Source organism: Camelus dromedarius, chromosome 10 (genome assembly GCF_036321535.1).
Source record: "Camelus dromedarius isolate mCamDro1 chromosome 10, mCamDro1.pat, whole genome shotgun sequence".
NCBI lineage: Eukaryota > Metazoa > Chordata > Mammalia > Artiodactyla > Camelidae > Camelus > Camelus dromedarius.
This window is the reverse complement of record NC_087445.1, coordinates 8,219,349-8,244,221: the sequence shown is the minus strand read 5'-3', so window position 1 is coordinate 8,244,221 and position 24,873 is coordinate 8,219,349. Positions and strand designations below refer to the sequence as shown.

General features: G+C 40.5%; 1 long non-coding RNA gene across 1 annotated transcript in view; it reads right to left on the bottom strand.

Moving 5' to 3' along the window:
• Nucleotides 1-2,327: 2,327 nt before the first annotated feature.
• LOC116151773 (uncharacterized) overlaps nucleotides 2,328-24,873 on the bottom strand; it is a 174,693-nt gene continuing 152,147 nt past the window's right edge. The window contains exons 10-11 of the long non-coding RNA XR_004135277.2: nucleotides 24,179-24,255; nucleotides 2,328-2,671 (exon numbers count right to left, since the gene is read on the bottom strand). This is a non-coding gene — a long non-coding RNA (uncharacterized LOC116151773). The remainder of the gene's footprint in view (nucleotides 2,672-24,178; nucleotides 24,256-24,873) is intronic.

Here is a 24,873-nt window from a genome sequence, read left to right as displayed (position 1 = left end):
TCCACCTCTGGCCATGATGAAGTAATAGGGACTGGATTTACCTTTCTGGTTCTGCAAATCAGACTACATGTATAAAGTTATGGTTTGCAGACACTGGGCACTAGGCAACACAGGACTGTAATCCCTCAGGGAAGGGAAATATGCGAGGTGAACCCTACAACTGCCCCAGTTTTCTGCGCAGAAGTTTCCAGGTTGTAGTACAGGAAGTGATAACCTTAAGTGCAGCGGTCTCACTGAGCTGAGGAGATAGAGATTGAATTCTGAGGAGGCCAAGGCAGCTAGAATTTCCCTCCAAGGGGAGGGGACTGGTGGAGCGAGAGCTCTGAAGTCTTCAGTTGGGTAATGATCTGTGCACGTGTGAGGGAAAACCACCTGAGTCCAGAAAAAAAAAAAGTAGTTCAAGAAAGCCATCCACCAACAGTGTTTGCAGCTTACACAGGTCTGAGAACTGTTCATGTTCCGACCAGCAACGGTGAAAAGGTCTCAAAATACAAAAGGCATTGGGTAGTGATCTGAAAAGTATTGCCTTCTTGGTAGTAGGGCTACTCTGGACCCATCCGAACAAAGCTTTAAAGCAAGCCTTGAAACAATCCAACAATTCCAAGTAACTTAGTTACACATCAGGGAAAAAGTGCAACACTGGGTAAGGCACACAACAAAATGCATCACTCAACAGAATGAACAGTGCAATGTCCAGAATTCAATTTAAAAATAAATTACCAGGCATGCAAAGGAGCAGAAAACATAAGATCCACAATCAGAGGGGAAAAAATAAGATTCATAACCAGAGCCCAAAATGACAGAGATGATGAAATTAGCAGACAAGGATGTTTTAAAATGCTATTATTAAAATGCTCCATATATTAAAGAATGTAAAAGAAATGTAAGAAAGAACAGGAGAAGACTGAAAGATATAAAAAAGAACTTCTAGAAAATAATACAATCTCTGAAATGAAAAATACAATGAATGACATCAACAGCTGCTCAAATACTGTGGAATTAAAGATCAGTGAACTTGAACCATAGTAATAGAAACTATCCTAATGAATATTACAGAGAGAAAAATACTGAAAGAAATAAACAGAGCATCAGTGACCTGGGAGACAATATCAGTATGTGAAACTGGAGTCCCATATACACTAAAACATAGTATAAATACAAAGATTCAGCTCGGTTAAAAGTAAAAGCATGGAAAAGATAACCCATGCACACACCAGTATTTTCAACGTACATTTCAGAACAAGGAATATTATCTGGGACAAAGAGACATTTAATTATGACAAATGTGTATGTACCTAATAACAGATCTTAAATACATGAAGAAAATATTCATAGAAATGAAAGAAAAAATAGATAAATATATAATATATAATCTGGAGACTTCAGCACTCCCTTGTCTGTTGTCAACAGTATGAATAGCAAGTAAAATAGTGAGAACACAGGAGACTGAATAACACTACCAACCAATCTGATGTAATTGAAATTTACAGGACACACCAAGTAATAACAGCAGAAGGCACGTTCTTTTCAAATGTATCAGGGAACATTCAAAATGACAAAATGAGTCTCAAATTTAAGAGAATTGAAATCATACAAAATGTATTCTTTAAGTGCAGTGGAGGTAAATGAGACATCAATAACAGGAAAAAGATACTGGAAAATACTCAGCTGGTTGGATATTAAGTGGCACATTTCTAAATACCATATGGGTCAAAAAAGAAATCACAAGGAAAATTAGGAATAATTTTCCGAAAAATTAAAAATTAGGAACATGTTTAAGAAAAAGAAAGGCCTTAAATCAATGATCTAAGTTTCCACTTTAAGAAATTTTTAAAAAGAAGAGCAAATAAAATGTAAAGTAAGCAGAAGGGAGGGAAAAAAAGAGCAGAAATTAATGAAAGAGGAAACAGAAAGATGATAGAGAAAAATCACTGAGACTGACAGTTGGAGCTTTGAAAAGATAAAAAGTAAATTATAAATTTCTAGCCAGACTGAGGAGAAAAAAGTAGAAATAGGTCACAATTCACTAACACCAGGAACGAAAGAGATGGCATCACTACAGACCCTGCATGCATTAAAATGAAGATGACAGATGTCATGAACATGGCCATTTCAAGAAAGTCAACAACTTGGATGAAATGGACAAATTCATTGCAAGACACACACTCTCCGAACTCACACGATAGCAAGTAAATAACATTAATAACCCTATATCTATCAAAGAAATTGAATCTGTAGTTTAAAAACCTCCTACAAAGAATACTTCAGCTCCATATTGTTAGCAGACAGATTCTCAAACTGGAAAGCCCACCAAAAGTGTGGGTCCTTGCCTGCCGGTTGAGAAGGAATTCTCAGCAGAGGCAGAGAGGCAAAGTGAAAGACTGCTTTACTGCTCAAAGAGAAGAGAGGAAGGACAAGGGACAGCACTCCAGCGGGGAGCCACCAGCCAGGCACCGGCTGAGGTAGGCTCCCTCCCCCGATTGAGCTGCGCGGTTTTTATTGGAAGGTTTTGCCATCATATCTTCATTCTGGTGATGCTGAGGCCAATCAGCTTTTTCCTTTTATGGGCTTTTTTTCCCTTTTGCTGAGCTTAGCCCTGGCAAAGAAACTTTGGTGGGAAAGAGAACAGAAAAAGAAATGTTGGGCTATGTCCTCGGGATCAAGGTGCCAGCTGCAAGGAAACATAAATAAATAAATAAATAAATAAATAAATAAATAAATAAATAAATAAATAAATAAATAAATAAACAAACTGTTTTTCAAGGCCTGGTGTTAAAGCATCCTGTTTTCAGGTTGGCAAGCCTGTCTAATCACCTCTCTGAGCACGGCTTCACTGGTGAATTCTATCAAACATTTAAGGAAGAAATAACACCATTTCTACACAACTCTTTGAGAAAATAGAAGACACAGTAACAATCCCAAATCATTCTGTGAGGGAGGTAGTATACTCATACCAAAGCCAAAGGTATTTAAAAAAACATAATTATAGATCCCCACCACTCATAATATAGATACAAAAATTCTGAACAAAATTTTAGCAAATCACATCCTGTAGTATTATAAAATGATTTTGAAAAAAATCACGACTACATAGGATTTATCCTAGGAATACAATTTTTGGTTTATTCTCCAAATATTGACCAATGGAATCCACTATATTAACAGACTAAAAGAGAAAATCTATCATCACTTTACTAGACGGAGAAGCATTTGATAAGATTTAACACCCATTCATGATTTTAAACATACACACACACACACACACACACACACACACACACACACACTTACTCAGCAAACTAGCAGAAGGGAATTTCCTAAACCAGGTAAAAAGCATCTATGAAAAAAACCCTATGACTAATGTCATACTTAATGGCGAAATGCTTACTGCTTTCCCTTAAGATTGGAAACAAGGCAAAGATCCCCTCTCATACCAATTCTATTCAATGCTGTACTAAAGGCCCTAACCAGTGTCGTGGCTAAGAAAAGAAACAAAAGGTAAACAAATCAGAAAGGAAGAACTAAAACCATTTTTATTTGCAGACCAATAAGGCTACTAGAAATCAATTAGTTTGTCAAGATTGCAGGATACAACATCCATATAAAAATCACTCGTTTTTCTATATACCAGAATGAATAATTAGAAATTTAAATTAAAAGCATGATTTATAATAACATCAAAAAATTAAACATTTAGGTATATATGTAGTGAAATAAATGCAAGAGCTACACACTGAGAAACTAAAGTGTGAACCTTAAAGTCTCAGTAAACTAAAATCTTACTGAGAGGAAGTAAAAATCTATGTAAAGGCAAAGATATAGCATTTTGATGGATGAGAAAATTAAATATTGTTAAGATGATAATCCTCTGCAAATTGATCTACGGAGCCAACACAACCCCAACCCAAATACCAGCAGGTTTTTAACAGGCATGGCAACTTCTACAACTCAATAATAAGAGCACAAAAAATCTGAATTTAAAAGTGGGTAAAGGATCTGAACAGATGCTTCACCAAAGAAGAGTTATAAATGATAAAATGCTCAAAATCATTAGGCATTAGGGAAATGCAAACATACACACACACACACACACACACACCACACACATGATACAATTTAAACAGAATGATAATGCCAAGTGTTGCAAGAATGCAGAGCAGTCACAACTCTCATATATTGGGGGTGGGAAGGCCTCATGGTATAGCCACTTTGGAAAACAGTTTGGCAGTTTTTTAAAACGTTAAACATTTATTTACCCTATGAACTGGCAATCGCACTCCTAGATTTACCCAAAAGAAATTAAAACATGTATCCACACAAATACATATAGCAACTTTATTCATAACAGTCAAACCCTGGAAACAAGTTTAATGAATCAGCTGGTCAACAGATAAACAAATGGTGCTATGAACAGGTAATGGAACACCACCCAGCAATGGAAAGGAACAACTTACTGACACAAGCAATGCGCACTGACGAATATCAGAAGCATTATGCCGAGGGAAGGAAGCCGGGCACAAAGACTACATAGCATATAACTCCACTGACATGAAATTCTAGAGAAGGGAGAACCACAGGGTTAGAAAGCAAATCAGCGATTGTCAGGGGCTGGGGGAGGGAGGTGAGAACTGACTGCAAAGAGACACAGGGAATTTTCTGGAGTGATGATGTGTTCTGTATCATGATTGTGGTACTGATTGCATGACTGTGTATTTGTTAGTGCCTAATAAATTTGTACATTTTAAATTGCTGGATTTTATTGTGTATAAACTATACCTCAATGAAGCTTTTTATTTTTGTTTTTTAAATATAGAGAGAGGTAAAAAATCTACAAGGGTCCATTGCATAAGGATGGTGACAGAAACACACATACATTCTTTGGAATTCCAATGCTGAGCTCCCTAGATGATCGGAACCTTTAATCTGACAAGCATAGGTAGCTACCTTTTAATCAAGGAAAGTGTAGAGTGAACTAAATAGCTGAGGTACAAAGGCTACTGTATGTGACTGACTACAGGTGCTTGGAATGGGGTGGGATGGGCAAGAAAGAGATGTGACTTTGGCACACGATACTAGGATGAGCATCTCCCAGCCAGCTTTACAAAGCAAGTTAATTTGGTGGTTCCCATTTCCCATTTAATTAACATACACCCCTGCAGCACCTACTATGAGTCAGGCAGTGTCAGTCCCTTGGCAAAACACAAAGATGAATAAGACAAGGCATGTGTCCTTAAAGGCAAAACGAGGATTACAATACTAAGGGATTCGTGCACAGTGCTACTGAAATATCAAGAGGGATCTACCTACTCATCTGAAAAAAAAAAATTATTGAGTCCTTAATTATATTCCAGGCACTGTATGAAGGTCTTTGAATACAATGATGGGCAAAGTAGCCACAGAACTTCCTCTCCTGCAAATGAATCAGCCATTAATAAAGGAATCTCACTGTCCTATTCATCAAGATTCTCAATAATAAAAATGAAACTGACTCTGGCTAAGCAGAAAAATAACCTCCTGCAAGAGTATCAGATGGCTCACAGAGTTGATAGAAATGTCAAAGAACCAGACTAAGTCAGGAACCGACAGAGGTTAGGCATAATCAAGACTCTTACACAGGAACTAGCACCTGCCCCTAATGCCTGCCACCCCTGGACACTTGTCCCCATGACAATGAACTCTCATCTCTGCCCAGCCAAGAATAATCTCTAGTCAGCCCTGTGCTTCTGTAACTTTCCCTTATTTGCTTTCCTTTATTTGCTTTTCCAGGCCAAGATCATGTGCCTGCCTGGATGTGGGGAGAAAAAAATGGCCTTTTCCCCCTTTGAGTTTTTGTACTAGGCGGCAGAGTATTAGTTAATTAGGTGAAAAGGAGAGGAAAGAGTGTTCCAAGCATAAGAAACAACATGTTCTGAGATCCCATAGTGGGAGGTACCATGATGCATAGCAGGCACTGACAGTAGGGTGCACCACGCAGCACGTCGAGGGCCACGTTAGACTTTTCGAAGAACAGTGGGAAGCCACTGTGAGATGTTAAGCAACGAATGAGATAATTGAATTTGCGTGTCCAAAAGATTACCTGCACTCTGGAGAACAAACTGAAAGGAACAAGAAACGGAAGTAGAGAGATCAATTACTTGGCTACTTCAGTGATCCAGGCTAGAAGAGGACTCAAGGGGTGGCAGGGGAAGTGGAGAGACAAGGACAGCCAAGAGCTCCATGGAAGGCAGGGCAGGCCACGATGGTAGCTAGATGTGGGAAGGGAGAGAGAACTGAATCTAGGATGACTCCTAGGTTCCTGACTGGCATAACTGGACCAACGATGGTGTCGATCACTGGGAAAGGGAACACTGGGAGAGGGCCAGTTTGGCACAGAAAATAATGAGTTTTAGTACTCAATCTGTTTAATATGAAATTGCTTGAGATATCCAAAAGGAAATATCAAGTAAGTGAGAGAACCTCAACCCAAATGAGTTAGGAAAAAAACAAAAACAACAACAACAATAAAAAAATAAAGACAAGAGAGGGCTAGTGATGCACACATTGCAAGGTTAAAAAAAATCATGGAGATAGGTCATCAGACATGGCTGGAGTCAGAAGTCGAAACAAAAATAAGGTGATTCATTTTCTCTCCTTGTTGTTCAAAAAAAGCAGTATTAATCCATTCAGATGAAAAATAAAAATATTTATTTAAAAAACGACAACCTCAAACATGTCCCATAATCAAGAAGGAAAGATGGGTGGGCTGAATAATCCCATCCAGCCCTAAGATTCTGTTATATTGTCTGAGTTTGAATTGCCTACATGTTGATTTATTCCTATTCAAATAAACTGGTTCCATTTCTCAACAGTAATATTATTATTATTATTATTATTATTATTATTATTATTATTATTATTATTATTATTATCATTATTATATTTCAAGCAAGCTACCTGCATTTCCCTGATGTAAATTTTAAAAGGCAATAATGACGTGTTGGATACAAGCAGAAAGTTTGAGGGCAAAGTCCTGTGTTCCAATTCCATCAAACGTTAATAAGTTATGCAAGTTCACACAATGTATTTCACTTTTCTGAGCCTCAGTCTTCTAGTTTTCAAAATGAGAATAGCAATAGTCCTTACATCATAATTTTTTACGAGGATTAAAAGGCTCTTTAATATTAAAAAAAAAAAGGCAATTATCAGGCAGGCGGTTGGATATGTGAGTCTGGAACTCAGAGGAAAAGTCTGTGTGAGAGACACACATTTGCAGATCATGTGCCTGTCAATAACTGAAGTCACGCTATGGATGACATTACCTAGGAAAAGAGTAGAGATCAGGGACAAAGCCCAGGACTGTGAATTGAGGAACTCCTGAATTAGACTTCCTGGCCATATCAGAGTAGCAAACTTCTTAAAAGTTTGAAATTATTTGTAATTATCTTGGTGGAGAAGGAAGGAAAGGCTATTTTGACAAAGCACGAACAGGCGGAGAGAGGCCCAAAGCCACATGGAGTATTCTGGGAGAAAGGAGATGCTTGGTGAGGCTGGAAGGTACATGAGAGAGTGACGGATGGCGAAGCTGACATGGAGACGCTGAGTAACTGTGTATACCAAGGGGTTTAGACTTCCTGTAAGGGGTCCACGAAGTCTCATAATCAGAGTAATAGGATTTGTTTGCAAAAACAACATTTATCCAACAATACAGATGCCAGCTAAGAGAAGGAAGAGCTTGGAAGCAAAAAGAACCAGTCCGGAGGCAAGTACAACAATCTAGCCACATTCATCCTATTTGATGTTTCCTGAGTTTCCTGGACCAGTGAGTTTCCATGTGACTTTAATTTGGGGGAAATTCTCAGTCATGATTGTTTCAAACATTGCTTCTGTTGCTTCCTCACTTTCTCCTCCTTCAGATTTTCCCACGATGTATATGAGAGAGGCAACCCAGGACTGAAGCCTAGCTCTAATGCCAAAGCCCATGATCTTCCCATGCTGCTTTATGAAGCGTTTGCTAGCAAATACTTAGCATTAAGCCATAAATTACTCAACCTGAAAAACTACAGTGGCATAATACAAAGTGAGCCTGTGTGAACAAACCAAACCAAACCAAAAAACACCACTGTTCAGGGCTCTGAGAAAGGGGTGGGGTGGAAAAGAGACTACAGTCATTGAGAACTTAGAATGTACTAGGTTCTGTGGTCTGGTCTTTATATATTTTTTTCTCTTTCATTCTTCCCAACAGCCCCATGAAGGAGAGATTATTATTTTCACATTGCCAATGAGGCTATGGAGCACAGGAAAGGTTAACCTGATGCAAAACTGTCAACTTAATAGATTGACTTTTATACTTTTGTATCCTTTTTGTACTTCCTTTTCACCCATTTCCCACTCCCCCATCCCCAACATTTCAATCCTCCTCTTTCTTGATGCCCTGAAGCAGGTGAGGTTTTCTCTGAAATTTGAAAACCGAATCCTTGACAATCTCAGAAAAAAAAACAGTTGATAGAAAAATTAGGTGATTTAACTTCATCTCTTGATTGGCTTGATTTTATTGTCAAAGAAGTATGTGTGTGTCTGTGTGTGTTAAAATGGACTCTGTTATCTTTCCTTCCTTCCTTTCTTTTTATTTCTTCTTCTCCCCCTCCAGTTATTTTATTGTGTGTTTAGAAATGCCTGCCTTTTGCCTTGCAACTTGAATGACAACCTGCCTTAGTATAGTATCATTAGGTCTCACATTCTTTCCTGCAGAAATTGCAGATACTGCTCACCTGTCTTCTATGGGAAAGTGAGGGGCCAGCCTGACCTTTCCCCCTTGTAGGTAACTAGCCTTTTCTGCTTGGATGCCTCAGGAAACCTTTCTTTACCCCTAAAGTTAAATATCTTAATCAATGTCTATTGTTTTATATCAAATAGCCGCTGGGTAAATAGCGTGCCCTTTCAATAGCAGATGTCATTCTTCAGAAAAATTTTCCCTCATTGTATTTCTGAATAATTTTTAATCTTCTTTTGTGGAGTATGCTATTTCAGGGACCATAATTATCTCTGTTTTGTATCACCTAGATCTGAACACCTTATTTTGTCTCTACTTGTTTTAATTTTTTTCTAGTTTTCAGCTGTGTTCATAGTGATTCTCTTAAGACATAATGCCAGTAACTCTTCAGTTGTGTCTAGACTGTTCCTTGATTTCTAACTTATTTGTTAGATCTGTAGTAGGATTATTTTGGTCCTGATCGGTTTCCTTAGCCTTGCAACTTCTCTTCCATCTCTTTGTGTTGTTTCAGCATTTTTCCTTTGTGTTATTATTTTCTTGATAGCATATTTTAAAGTTTTTCCTTAGCACAAGGCACTCTGGGGCAGTTTTCTTCTGTTTTGGGGGATTTGTTTTCTTCCAGGCTGTTTCCTTTGTGCCTGGTTCATTCCCTCTCTCTCTCTCTCCCACACACACACATTTAGGAGGTTGACATGCCATTCATTCTAATTTTGCTCAGGCCACAGTGGGCAGTTCAATGCACTCTCTGGTTTCTCTGATCTACTGTAGCTCTTCTCGACCTTCTTCGTAGCTTCCCCAGAAACTGTGTATCACCCCAGTGGACAGCAACTTGGGGGCTGGATGTCACCTTCTATTTACTTTTCTGTCGCCTGAGACTTGAGACTGGGAAGGAGAAGAGCTCCTCTGGAACTGCCTGCAGCCCTTGCTGGGACCCGGGGCTGCGTTCTCTCTTCTGAACCCCAGCAAGTGTCCTTTACCAGGGCCAGGCTTCCTAGCGAGAGCCAGGAATTTCCTAATCCCCGGGCTCTGGTTGGCTCCTCCAGCTCAGCAATGACCTTGGAGAATGGCCTGCCCTTTCAACCCCTTGGGCCTCAGTCAGGATCTTGGTGGTAGAGAGAGTGGCTTTGAGGCTCAGTCTCCCCACTTACTCACCTTCCTAGCCACTTCTCTTCAAATCAAGGTGAGTTCCGAGTATCAGAATTTTCTTGACTCACCTTTCCTTAGTTCTCTTTCTGGGGTGCAGGTCTGGTAAGCAAGGTTAAGAGCTACTTTTCAAACTTTATTATGTGAAGTTTTATCCTTTTTCAATTTTGATTGCTGCTGATTAATTCTTGGCCTTTTGAAAAATAATGTTTCTGTTCATTTCCTTGGGTACTGGGAGAGCAATGTCCTCTGGTCTGATTTCCTCTTACCCCAGAGTTTCAGAACAACTTTGACATGAGCAATGCTGGTGCTTCCAAGCAGATGGTTCATGAACCAAACTTAGGAAAAAACCAAAGCATGAAATTCAGGGTCAAGGTGAAAATAAAATGAAGGATGGGTGGAAAGCAGAGAGCCTTATTTCATATCGGCTTTAAGTATTGAGATGGTTCCTAATTTTATTTTTACTTAAATAATATACTTGTGCTTCTAAGAGTTAAAGAAGGGGGGGGGACCAAGACACTTTAAGTTTTTACCTTTCCCAATGTTAAAAAGCACTGACGGTAAATAATGGCAGGTTAAAAACCTCAGGTGAAAAAAGAAACCCAAAGCATTTTCACAATCACATAAGGTATAAGAGTGGCCTTAAAATGTGTCCCAAGTACACAGCAGCCTTTCCCAGGAAGTCTCCTTCTAAAAGCAGCTGAGCAGAACATCTCTGACTCACCACACTTTGCATTTATTTATCTTACAGAGTGAAACTAATTCTTTCATTACTTTTAAAGATTAATTCTGTGTGCTGACTTCAACAAGACTTGATGTTTTTCCATTTGCGCTCAGCCACATTTTAAGCAACACCCTGGGAGACAGTCAGTGCTGTGTGCATGGATTTCACTGCACAGTTCACATCGAGATCAGCAAAAGGGTGGATAAATCCCTAGGTGCAGTTTTAATTTTGTTGCCAGAATAAGAAAAGAAAAAACACAAAACAAAACCAAACAGCTAGTGTTCAGAGTCCATCAGGCTCAGCTTCTCTGCTGTGCCTCTGCAAAGTGCATTGGGCAGGAAACAGCACATCTTGGAGCCTGACCCCCCTTGAATCACAGCTGCCAGCCAGACCCAGGAGGCTTGGTCCTCGGGGTCCAGCAGTCACTCTGCCCAGTGCTGCAAGTCTCCAGTTCTTGAGAGCTGCTGATCCTCCTTTCAGCATTTGGCAGGTGTGCTTCCCCATTAGCTCAAGTCTCCCTGCGTTCCTTAGATGAGTCACCGTGACTGCTCCACATGTCACCTTAACCCAGTGAGCACATTTGCAAGCGCTGTTGATTCATTTTAAAGTACAAGAATGCCTCCTAGTCACAATGGCCGAAGAGGCCATGCAAGCCAGGGGCCAACAAATACCGTTGATTTCCTGATATGCTTCACAATGACTAGTTAGGTATGGTGACGCGGGCAGGGTGGCAGTGTGCTCTGGACCTGGGAATCTAAATCCTGCCTCCACCACTAACTAACTGCATGACAGGGCTGGGTACTCACCCTCACTGAACCTTAGGTTCCTTGTCTGTGAAATGGGTATAATGACACCCATTGGGAAGATTAAAAAGCTAATCTAAGGAGGAATTCTGAATCCTGTGCAAATGATGCAGCCGCTGAAAATGACTGTCATTCTGTTATTTTATTAGAGATGGCTGGTGCCAAAAGTTCAAGTTTATACATTTAAAAATTGTATTAAGTGGCTTTCCCAGTGAAAATGAATATAGTGAATTACTTCTGAAGTCAGCTGCTTTTTATTTTCAAGTTTTAAAAAATTATTTTTAACTGCCTAAAACCACCTGGTTTTATGGATAGGGACACCAAGAAATACAGTGACTTTCCTGGGGTCACAGAGCTGACCAGAGATAAGGTCAATACAAAACCTCCAGTAACCTTATTTTGAGTCCAGTGCCCTTTTTACTCCATTACCCTGCCTTTGTGTGACCATATTCATCAGTGGAGATTCTCATGCTGCAGCCATATTTTTACTGGGGCTTTCTAGAAGTCAGTAACGTCACATTTTAGCTGTTATAACAGACAGCCTCAAAATAACCCTGGGGTAAACAAGATATTTACCTCTCATGTTAAAGACCAGCTAAGCAATCCAGGCCTGGTATGGTGACCCTGCAATCATCCTTTATTTTGATGCCCTACCCACTTCAGCACACGCTGTCCATCTTTGGTCCAAGAGGGCTACTCCAGCCTTTACCATTATTTCCACTTTCCAGTAAAGATATGGAGAAGGGTAAAAGGAGGGCTTACTTCTGTCTAAGCTACACAACATTTCCGCTCATATCCCATTCACCTGAACTTGGTCATATAGCTACATCTAGCCGCAAAGGAGGATGGGAATTGTAATTTTTGATTGTGTCCACCCAACAATGTGATTTCTATGTAAAAAGGGAAGACTGGATATTGAGGTATAATTAACAGTCTCTGATACACACACACACACACACACACACATGTGTACACCCCCCCCACATACACACAATCAGCTTTAAGTAGTGTGATATTTTTACAAAAGTGCTTGAGTTTCCAGATTTGAATACAACAGCTGGGAGGTATGCATAGGTCCTCAGCTCCTACAAAGGAAATTAATCTATTTCTTAAAATGTGGTTCAGGATGGCAGCTTCCACCTAAGGATCTAGGAAGGTGGTATGGGGTTCCACACAGTATTTATAATATTTACAAAGCCAATGGATAGAAAGATAGATAATAAGTGTTGGTGAGAATGCAGAGAAACTGTAACTCTTGCACTCTGCTGGTAGGAATGTAAAATTGTGTAGTCACTCTGTAAAATATTTGGCATTTTCCTAAAATGTTAAACATAGAGTTATTGTATGACCCAGAAATTCCACTCCTAATTGTCTACCCAAGAGAAATGAAAACTTATGTCCGCAGAAAGATTTATATGTGAATGTTCATAGGATTTGCATGTGAATGTTCACATGGATAGGAATATCCAAAAAGTGGAAACCAGCTCAATGTCCATGAACTGGCAAATAGATAGATACCATGTGGTATATCTATGCAGTGGAGTACTACTCAAGCAATAAAAAGCAATCCAGTACTGATATATGTTTCAATATGGATGAATCTCAAAACATTGTGTTAAATTAAAGAAGCCAGGTACAAAACACCACATATTGTATGATTCTATTTACATGAAATACCCAGAATAGACAAATCTATAAGGACAGGAAGTAGATGAGTGGTTGCCTGGGGTTGGGAGTAGGAATGGGAGTGAGGGTGGAGGGTCAGGGGAGTGTTGACTGGAAATAGGCATGAGGGCTTTTGTGTGTGTATGTGTGTGTGATGATGGAAATGTTCTAAAAATTCGACTGTGGTAATGATTATACAACTCTGCAAATTTCGAGGAATTATTAAATTGCATAATTTTAAAAGGCCAGGGGAAGCAGTACATGGGTGTTTAACTGGCAGACACAACAGGTTCAATCAACAGGGCTAGGCTGGGCCAGGGACAGTGTATATACTGGAGGCACCAGAGATGAACATACTTGTTCTCTGCTTGCACAGGGCTCACATCGGAGAAGCTGTCAAGAAAAATTTCACTGAAAGGATTTTTTTTTTTTTGATTCTGTATAGTGGACTGGATAAATTAAATAGAACATTTAACATTGCATCACTTCAAATGTTTAACATCCATCGTACTGACATTTATTCTCCTATTTGACAGTTTCATGATTTTTAACTTCTCATGTGTCTGTCCATCCTCATAGCACAGCTGCCTTCTAAACTGATAACTTTACCTCAAATGATGTCTTTTGTTTTCCCATAAACACACTCGGGCCTCTCAAAATGCACTAAGTCAATCTTGCTCCTACCATCAGCCTGGCCATTTTCTCCATCTATAAAAGGAATGAGACAGGTGTCACCAGATGTCCCATGACATCTTCTAGATCTAGCCTTCCAGGAGTCTAAGTATGTTTTTCACTTGCTGTGTGCCTGAGAAAATCTAGAATTCAAGGACACACCTGATTAGTTGCTGGGGAAATGAAGTGGTTAAAAAAAAGCCACAGCCTGTGCAACACTCAGGGAGGGGAAGCAGTGAACCAGGAGAGTGGCAGCAAGCAATGGAAAGGGAAGAACTGAGGGCCAGTCACGCTGGACTTCTGCGTGGAGAGTAAACATGTGACCACTGCCGGGGTGTGGAGGGGAGAGAGCCCAGCATGCAGCAAAAGCAGCCGTCAGAGGATATTCCCATGGTCTCCGAGGGCCACTGGCTCTTCTACAGTGTCCATGAGACCAAACCACACTGGTGTTCCTCAGCATTCATTCATCGGTTTATCCTTCACTTATGCACCAACAAGTATGCTTTGGTCCCCACGACTGCCAGGAGTAAGGCTGCTCCTAAGAGCCCTGACTTGACTCCTCGTTCTGCCTGCCTCTCAAGCTCAGTCTCTTATCAGTTTCCCCTTTCATTTTTTGTTTTGTTTCAAAGACTCTACATCTTCTTGAATTTTATGGAAAAAAATTAAGATGAGGTCTAAAATTAGCTTCTTGTGCCTGCAATAAACCTTCCAGAGAGTACTACCTCCCCACATTTCTCGAACACTTTGTTCCTTCTTTAATATTACAAAGTGCTTCCCAAGTTCACATATGAAGCCACAATGCACAGCTTTAGGGTTAAGTATGAAAAAAACATTACATGATCATAACTGACTCGGTTTTCCAATCTGAGCAACAAGAACAAAGTTAATAAATGATCAGAGAATTCCTTCCAAAAAAACCTCCTGGCCCAGATAGCTTTGTGGGTAAGCCTTTCAAAATGTTCAAAAATCACAAGATTCTCATCCCTTGTAAACTGCTTCAAAGATAAACAACCTTGGTACCGAAACTTAAAACAGCAACTATAAATCAATCTTTAAAAAAACATTTTGGGGGGAAGGAGGTAAGTAGTTTATTTATTTATTTACTTTTGGAGGGGTCCTGGGGATTGAACTCAGGGCCTCGTGCATGGTAAGCATGCGCTCTACCACTGAGCTATACTCTCCTCTAAATCAATCTTACATATCAAGATAGATGCAAAAACCTTGGGTAAAATACCTACAAGTTAAAGAACATATTTAGGAACTTTTCACCATGTCCAAGTAGGATTTCCCCAAGAAATGGGAAGATTTTTAACAAAAGAAATATACTATCAACTATACTTTTAAAAAAGTCAACTAGACTTATATTAAAAAACAGAAATATACTAATATTAGCATTTGTGACATACAGATGGCCACAGATTCTTATTGGCACTCCTCCCATTGAGAGGTAGGGCCTGCTGGGCCTCCCCTTGAATCTGGGACAACCCGTGGCCACATTAACCAGTCTGGAACAGTGGGTGTGACACTATGGAAGTTGCGGGTTTAGGCTTTGAGAAGTTTTCGTTTTGGTTTCTTGGTGCCCTGAGCCACCTGTAAGAAGTTGGACCTCCCTGCTGGGGAGTCCACAGAGAGGCTCTGAGACTGCAGGGAGAAGGACCAGGCCCCAGCGGAGCACACCCTCCCAGCTATCCCCACCAAGACGCCGACAGCCAGAGAAGCCCTCCGGGACCCTGCAGACCACCCCAGGCACAGCTCCAGACCATCAAGTGACCCCATGTAACGTCATGGGGAGAGAAGAGTCACCTGGCTGGCCCTGCCCGCATTCCTGACCCCACAAAATCATGACATCTAATAAAATGGTGGTTGTTTTCTTTGGGGTAGTCTGTTAAACCACAATAGATAACTGAAAAAATGACCCAACAAATACGAACTGACAATTCACAGAAATAAGAAAATACCTAATTTATACACACGAATCTTCAGTCTTGCAAGTAGAGCACAGGGAAACTGTGCCTGCTATACTGTTGTCAAGTGCAGAGTCCGTGCGGCCTTTTTGAAAGGTACTTTGGCAATATACATCCAAATATAAAATATACAGACTCGTGATTTAGAAAGTTCACTTCTAGGCATTTCCTTCTAAGGAAATAACCCATTAAAGGCACAATGATCCGTGTATAAAGCTATTTTCTGCAGAGTTACATATGACAGAAACATTGATAACAGTCTAAATACTCATCAGCATAGGACTGGTTAAATAAAATACACATTCCTCCAATGGTATTGTATGCAGCTATTAAAAGAGATGCCTGGAAGATATAAACCAAGTTGGTTACAATGTTTATCTCTGAGACCTAGAATTATGGGGAGACTTTCCCTTTCTGCTTACATTCCCTTCTTCCTCCCAGTCGTATATTACTTTTATAAGAGAATAAAGAGGAAGAATTTAAATTAAAAGAAATAAAGATACAGTAATTAAAGAAGTTCTCCATATGGTTCATTACTGGAATTCTGCTCTGGGGCTTGGGATGCACACTTAGAGTAATAAAAACTCCTCATCTGCCTGGCTTGCGTTCTGTGTATATATATTATTTCCTCTTGGGACCATGCAGGGACCAGTACTTGATAGAAACTAGGATTCAAGTGTTCAGCATCTGCTATCTTAGCCATCTGCCTCTCAATTTATAAATATCTCTTGGCACACAGAGATATAACTATGTGTGTATACATGCCATCTACAGTAAGAATTTGTAAACAGAATAATTTTGCACCTTGTAGGCAGCCCTGGAATTAACAACATAACATGAAGACTTTTCTCTTTACCTAAATTTTGAATCTGTGAATCTGTGTCATATTGTTAACCAATGTCCTTACCAACCCACCTCTAGTTTGACTTGGTTTCTCTTTGGGTACCAGTTCCCCTGTCCCTTACTTCTTTGTCTTCCTTTCCTGTGCTTTATATATGGTGCTCTTGGAGCCACAGCCACCCTTTGTCAACTCCTGTGCTTTCAAATCTCATCTCTCTGTTAGTGAGTCCTGTGCTCTCTATTGAGTATCTTTAATCCACTTCTAGGAATTTGTCTTACACAAAGATATATATTCAAGAATTCTCATTATAACATTATTTATAATAACAGCAAAAATGACCACAAAAGCAGAAAAAAATCTTATTAGGTGAGTCAAATTATGCTAAGTTTATGTAATGGAATACAATGCAGCCGTTAAAAATAATTGATATACATTATGGAAAGCTATCCAAGAGGTATTTGGGGGAAAAATAGGATGCAAAGCAATATACACAAGATTATCACATTTGTGTTTTAAAAAGTAAGAAATAATTTACATACAAACACATTCAGTAAAATTCTACTTTAGACATAATTAACATATAAAAAATTCAGCAGCCCAAGATGTGAGTTTCCTTTACTGTGAGGTTAATAAAATGACCCCCATCTGGAGCTGAGGTCCAGGTTTGAGACCCCAAACTGACCGTGTCCCAGCTGCAGTTTGACGCCACCTGGTGGCAGTGACCCATTTCGGCTTAGCTATCACTGGTCCGCAGCTTCTTGGACAGTGGTAGTGCTTCCAGCAATCCTCAGATTAACTGGCTCCCACACCTAGGGGAGACTGAGCCAGAGAATACTGAGGATATGGGAACCCATTTTTCACCTATTTCCTGAGATAGGGTGGCTTGTCATGTTCCCCTCCTTTCCCAGCCACCACGTCCCACCTCCTTGCCTGAGAGCCTGGGCTGAGCAAGAACGGAAGGTAAATGCTTTGGTGTCGGAATCTGAGCTCCCCTGGGCCTCTCTGCCCCAGGCTTTCATCACATGTGCTTACATTTACTACGAGCTGTGCCATTTTCTTAACATTTGCATGTCTTTTTAAAACAATAAAATTAGCCCAAAATTAGAAAAATGAACTGGAAGCAACAGTGGATGTGAACATACAAGCTATGGTTGAAACTACTTGATTAACAGTAATAAAAAATAAAACCCACACAGGACGCCTAACAAAGCGCTGGCACTGAGGGGGGCAGGGCTGCCCCGGGGGCAGTGAGGAGTCTGACACAAAGTTTCCTATAGTCACAACTGGAGGGTCTCAAGCTTCTCTGATGACTGGTGCTTCAGGAAAGACATCAATCGACCTCACCAAGCAAGCTAAAGGAAGCATTTATTGACTCAAAGTTCCTCATCCAAAGACTTATGTCCCCAACTTGCCAGTTATCATCTCCATGCGCCACTGGACATGAAGAACCAGGAAGATATGAGGGAACTAGCAGTCTTACCATGATCTAAAAGACACGGAACTGGAAATGGAAGTTGAGGAAGGTGTCTCAGTGGACCACTCTGAGGTCATGAGTACCTCACCCCACACTTCAGGGTGATACCAACAGGCTGGCCAATCTACTTTCCTGGTCACCAGTCCATAGTAACTGTGTGAATAACAGAGTGTATGAGTAACAATGTATATTGGGATGACTCAGCACAAAGAGGAACATCTACAGGAGATATGGGTTATAACTCCTATGTCTCTTCAAAATCTGAATCCATTCGGTGGCTTTGGATCTTAAGCCTTGCTGAAAGAAATAATCAATAAATAATCTGTAATAGAAATTCGAGCCAAAGTAAGGACCATAGCCCAGGAGACACAGATTTAAGAAGCAGTTAAATTGTGTTCCACTGGACTGCAACATGGGGGAGACTTTAAAGGCAAACCCCACAAATTACATAAGTTACTTGTCAAGAATTGTAATTGGAGCTGGCAATAAGTAAGGTGCTTGTTAAGCAAGGGTAGTTTGGGGGTCTGAAATGATTGCATAGTTACAAGGGGAGAACTTGAGACCATAAGGTTGCATCTGGCAGCCTCTAGCAGCTATTATTTTCAGAATGGCTCATGGTGTCCTTGAGTTTGATACAATTCAGAAAATTCAGGTTCTCAATAATGCAGGAATGTGCCTGAAACCACATCCACAATGGCCACCTGGCTCCATATTGCATGCCTAAACCACAGTTTACTCCATTTTGATTTTTAAATGAATTCTTTTCTTTAATGGTTAAGGCAGATGTACAATGCATGTTTAATAGGTCACAAAACAGGCTGTTCAGTTAGCATAAAGTTTAAGCAGAATCGTGTATAAGCAAGCCAAAATGACTTCCCCATATCTCAATATGTAGACATGTCTACCATCAGTCTTCTCCTCATGTCTCGTACTTGTAGAAATAATATTCCCACCTTTTCCTGATTTCTTTGCTTCCTATTCTATTGTGCTTAACAACATATTGAGAACTGCTTCTCCATTTCCTCATTTCCTTTAGGAAATTAATAATATGTGTTAAATCAAATGACTTACAGTTCACGTTTAAAAACTCATCTGTTGGCAATAATCATGCAAATAACTTTTTAGACAAGGTAGTTTTTTAGTTTAGTTTTTAAAGGTGATTAGCATACATACACTATGCACATAGGAATTCAGAGGGAATTCTTTCTGGGATTCTTCTGTTATTTTCTATCATCTTATTTGTCTCAATTTTTCTTTATTGCAAAATTCCATTTAAAAATATAAGTATCATCCATTAGAATGGTGTAATTAATCTATAAATAGAATTTAGTCCTTCTAAATCACTGATGGTTGACAAATATTCACAAGTAGGTTGAATGTACTTTGTATGTCATGTTTTATTTCTATGTATGAGAATAATTGATTTTAAAATTCTCTTATTTAACTCAGCTTAAAGGTATGTGAAAAACTGTCTTAGCTTCCTAATCTGTAAGTTGGATCACTTCCAGATTATTCAGGAAAGCCATCTTCTAAAGCATACATATGCATTACTGATGATTATTTGCATGTATCCCTTGTGTAAATATTTTGGGAAGGCTAACTGATGTATGTATAATGAAAGCAACTTCTATTTTAGATTGATAAGCAAGAACTTGTATCTAACTTTATGCATAGTCAATCTTCCTCACTTCATAAATACATAAATTTTTCTTTTGTTAAGAACAGCAATGAAAATAAGAAAAAAACAATGAGATTAAAAATTCAGAAAAAGCTTGCCTGGGCTATTGGACATGATGTATGCAGGAAGATAAAACCCACGATATTATTAGTGAGGCATGCTGCTTTGTTTTAAAGATGCGTTCTTTTTTTCCCCCAATATAATAAGAAAGAACTATTAATAGCAACTGACTGTAGGCTGCTAAAGAGTTTTTCGAATTAATGAATTTTTTTCAATTACTTAGGATGTGAAGTTTCTTCTGGAGTTTCAGAACAATTGGCACATATGGAACTAATCACTGAGTGGCAAACCAATTTGAAATATTTTCTTTTAAAGAAATAATAGAGACAAAAATTCTAAGAAAGCCCAAACTCCTGAAACAGTTCACAGGATCACATATGAGGCACACAAAACAAGTATCCTCCAAGCCTGAGGGATGGAGATGGCTCACCCTAAAGGCAGGTAAATCAGCGCCCCTAGGGGAGAAATACTGACGGACAAACGGCAGAATGTCTTTTTTCACTTAATAAAATAAAATCTACACATCTCCAAATATAATTTGAATCATTGTTTCAACAATAAAGTGCTTATCCCTCTATTTCATTGTACACAGCCTGTTTCTCTTCTACATGCTTGTGTTCTTATTAGCACTGAGATTTCTGCAGGATAGTACACAAGTAGTGATTACCTGGGTGGCTGTATTCTTTTCTGGGTCATAGAAAAAAGTCTAACTGACCCTGTGCGTGACTTCTGATGGATTCGATTTCTATATAGAACCTCTGTCATACACTAGTTTCAGACCAAGAAATGTAACCAGCGAGAGGGTCACATTCCTTTATTTTTCCAAATCAAGAAAAACTGAGCTCCCTCTAGAGCCTTATTGTCTAAGAAGTCATTATCAGTCATTTAGGGATGACGGAAGACCCTCTGGCATGTAAGACCCAGTAAAAAGAAGGAGGACTCCAACCTGGTCCTTGCAAAGGCCCTGGGGATCATCTGTGCAGCGTTAAGAAGGAGTGCAGAGCACTGTGAGGGCAAATAGTAGGGTTGGTGAGCCACTCGGCGGGGTACAGGGAAAGCACCCTTGGATCAGTGGCATTTAACCAGAGACCTGAAGTAGAGTAGGATCTGGCTGGGCGGAGGGTAGGAGAGGAGGGAACAGGGGGCACATTCCAGGAGGAAAGACCATCACGAGAGAGACCTGGAGGCAGAACAGAGCCCGGAACTGAGAGAAGGCCAGGTCCTCTGAGCACATCGAAGCCAACAGCCAACGTGAACTGAACTCCCAGGGACGACAAAGATACAGGAGACCTGCCGCCTGTTCTCAAGAAGATCACAACCCAGGCGTGGGGGAGAAACAGGCGGAGGGTTTTAAAGAGGAAAGCAAGCAAAATGGGAGACACGCAGGGAGTATGAGCAAACTGCGGAGGCTTTGGACGGGCAGTGACGGCAAGCTCAGCCAGGAGAGGGGGTTCCCAGGCAGAGGGAAAGCCACAAGCACCTGCAAGGGAAGGCCCACTCGGTCAGGGAGTTTCTTGCGGTCTGAAACGCCAAACAGAGGGTGTCTGCTGCACGGTAGGAACGGAGAGGGAGGCAGGAGCCAGATCCCAAAGGACTGTGTGCAGAGCTCGAGTCTGAACTACGTCCATTAGGTCAACAGTTCTCAGTGGACGTGACACCACCTTCGTGGGGGCGTTCTAGTCTTTGTGTGTGTGGGGGGGTGGTTTGGTTGTTAAAATGATGGGAGAGGATGTGCAACCAGTATTTACTTAGTGACAAGAACCAAGGCCCCTGGGCATCCTGAAATGTGAGGGGCACTCCCACACAATGAAGAAATGTTCCTCTTCCAGGAGGATGCATGTGGGTCACACATCTGTTTATAGTGATCTGAGCCAAGACCCTAACTGTTCTTTTGTATAGAACCCCAAATTTGTTGTGGTGATGGTGGTGGAAGTGGTTGTGGTTTTGTTTTAGTATGAAATTTCATATACGAGAATTTTCAGGAATGAAGCTTCCTTATAAATCAGGAAACTTTGTCTTGTCTAGAACTTTACCAAGAGTTGTCTCCATTTTGGAAAACTTTATCACCAATGGCAATGCTTCCTGTGGGCTGAGCTGCCAGCAATACACAAATGCTCAGCTGTATGAGCTGTATGTGTGGCTGTCACGTCCATGGCGATTGGCACTAGCCCTTGACCACTCCACTGTGTCCTCCCCTCTAGACATTTGGAAGCATTTGTGATTGAAATGCATACAACTTTATTATAAGTCATTTTAAGGTATTGCATTTACATTACAGTTAAGGCACTAAGCTTAGTTTTTAAAATGTGTGTGTAGAATATTTATATTATCTACAAATTTTATTTCTGAGAAGTGAAGGGTTTGGGAATATACATATATTTGAGAGAATCATTAGTAGGTAACAAATGAAGCTATGTGTGTGGATAAAACCAGCCAGAGACCAACCAGAGACCACAGTACTCCCTGCATGTCTCCCACTTTGCTTACCTATTTAAATCCTCATTTTCTGCGGGGTTACAGACACCTTTGAGAATATAAGGGAAGTTATGAGCTCCTTTACCGTGAAAACAAATAAGCCACACATCTCAAACCATTCGCCCAGTGTCAGTGGTGTACTCAGAGGTCGGGGGCGCCTAAGCTCTGTATATTGCTGGAAACGAGTGTTTCTGGCCATGCTTTCTTCTCAGAGATGAAGAGCTATTCTGCGGATTGTATACATTACAGTATAGAGATTATCTTATCTTCCTAGAAAGAGAATCCCTTTTCCCTATTCACATGAGCAGAGGTAGTTTGTTTAAAGAATAATAATTACAATTGAGCAGGACCCTGTGGAGCCTTCCCAGGACAGACACCCCGCCACCCCATGTTTTTCACCTGCCTCTTGTTTCCTTCATCCCAGAACTGAAAGCACCATGGGCTGGCAGTGCCCGGTCAGTGGCAAACACTCAGGGCTCTCCCTGAGGCAGAGGTGCTCAGGTGGCTGCTGGACAGTATCCAAGAGCTGCGACTGGCCAGGGGCCAGTGTGCCGGAGCAAGACACCTGAGACTGCTGTCGCTTCTGGGGTGCCAAAATTTTTATCAAACACAACTGAGATCTCTTCCCTTCACCTGTGGGCAGTAGAGTCAACCTACCAGGTTGCGGTGAAGGAAAGTGTAGCATTTATTGCAGGGCACCAAGCAAGGAGTTAGCTGCTTGAGCTTCTCATCTGGTGCCCTGCAATAAATGCTGTACTTTCCTTCATTACAACCTGGTGTCAATAGATTGGCTTCATATGCCCGTGGGCGAAGGGATCCAAGTTTGGTTTGGTAACATAATCACCTTGAGTGGGGTTTGGAGGTCCGAATCCTCCTGGGAATGCTTTAGTGGCAGTGGATAGCCATTAGAAGGCTGAATTCCAATGACTGTTCACTACTACTGTTCACTAATTGGCTATTTTCCATTCAGCGATCCTCAGAAGACCCACTCACCTCTGAACCCTGCAGCCTTTTTACTGTCCAACCTCATTGCTGGCTTTGCTCTTTCCTTAGGATTTTTTTCTTCAGGAGGTCCCAAGTGCACCTTGTTAACAATCCTCCGGATGGAAATACCAGATGTATCTGAATTCCAGCACTGAACACCACTGAGGCTCAATCTGAAATCTTCCCCCACGTCCCCCCGTTCCCCCTTCTTTCCCACTGTGCCCTCTACAACCACCAAGATCATAGTTGTGATTTATTAAAGCATGTATGCCTGTGGAGGCTAGGAATTTTGGGGAAGATTTATAATGAGGATGTACAAATTTTTGTTTCCTGTCATGTTACATTGCCAACTATTTTTTCAAGTGAAAAAAAATTACTGACTAGAAAGCATTCTCCTAAATGATTCAGTTAGCATCAATAAAAATGAACATGATTTGACTGTCCATATACGACTCCAAATATTGTTAGATGGTTCATTTCTGTTGATTCACATCAATAATTTATAAAAAATCAATGCCAGTACCCCAAACTAAACAAAAACAAATCAAAATCATCATAACACAAGAAGAAAGAAGGACTTGTGATCTGAGGAGAGGCAGAGAGGGAGGATAGAGACAAATTACAGGTAATAATAGACAATTTAACTGTGTATCTTTAATCTCCTGAATACAGTTACTGTTTAAATGAAAACTTGAAGTAGCAAAAACATGAGAGAGTCAAATAGACTCTTTCCAACTGAGAACAAGAAAGTAACCAAGGGAGCTTCTTCCCTCCTGACAAAATAGATGCTAAAACAGCTGACAGTCACAGTGAGGAGAAAAGAGGGTGGATAGGCGATTTGGAACTACACAGGCTCCCCTAACTCTCCCGAATCTGATACTTCACTCCCCACCCCAACAACCTGCCCCTACTAGACGCCCTACAATGGAGAGCTCCTGTTACTCACGTAAATAAACGGACTCCTTTAGGCCCACTGGGACAGGAAAGGGAGCTGCCAGTCGCTGATCCACAGCATCTACTTTCCTTCCAGGAAAAAAAAAAAAAAAAATGAAGAGAAAAAAATAAATTCACTAGGAAGTAAAATAAGCCAGGACCAATATATATCTTTGAAACTTGTCATTATCAATTGATTTTGTTCTTGGATGTGTATCCCTTTAACCTAGATAATTTAGCATAGAATCTAGGACACAGCAGACGTTCAATAAGTATTTGTTGAATATCTGAATGATAAAAATACATAGCTGATATTCTTAAATTGAGGACATCAAGGTTATTATGTCTCTTCCAATGAATTAAGTGTTTTCTCCTGTCGGGGCAATTTTAACTTGCAGTCACTGCACTTGAGAACATGAGGAACTATGTTTATTATCTTTAAAGAAACCAAATCTGCATACAAAACGAACATATATCGGGCACCCAGCAGTCTAAGGCTCTGAGCTTGACCATGATGGGCCGCTACAGAAGCACACGACAAGGTCCTGCCCTCAAGTCACAAGTGCTCCAGGGGATGTAAAACATTGACCGAATCAGTGAGGCAGCTGAGCCCACAGCAAATGCCCTTCCTGTGAGAACATCCTTGGCTGTCTGGCTGTATCACAGGGGACCATGAGCCCAACCACAGGCGACAGCAGGAAGGACTGA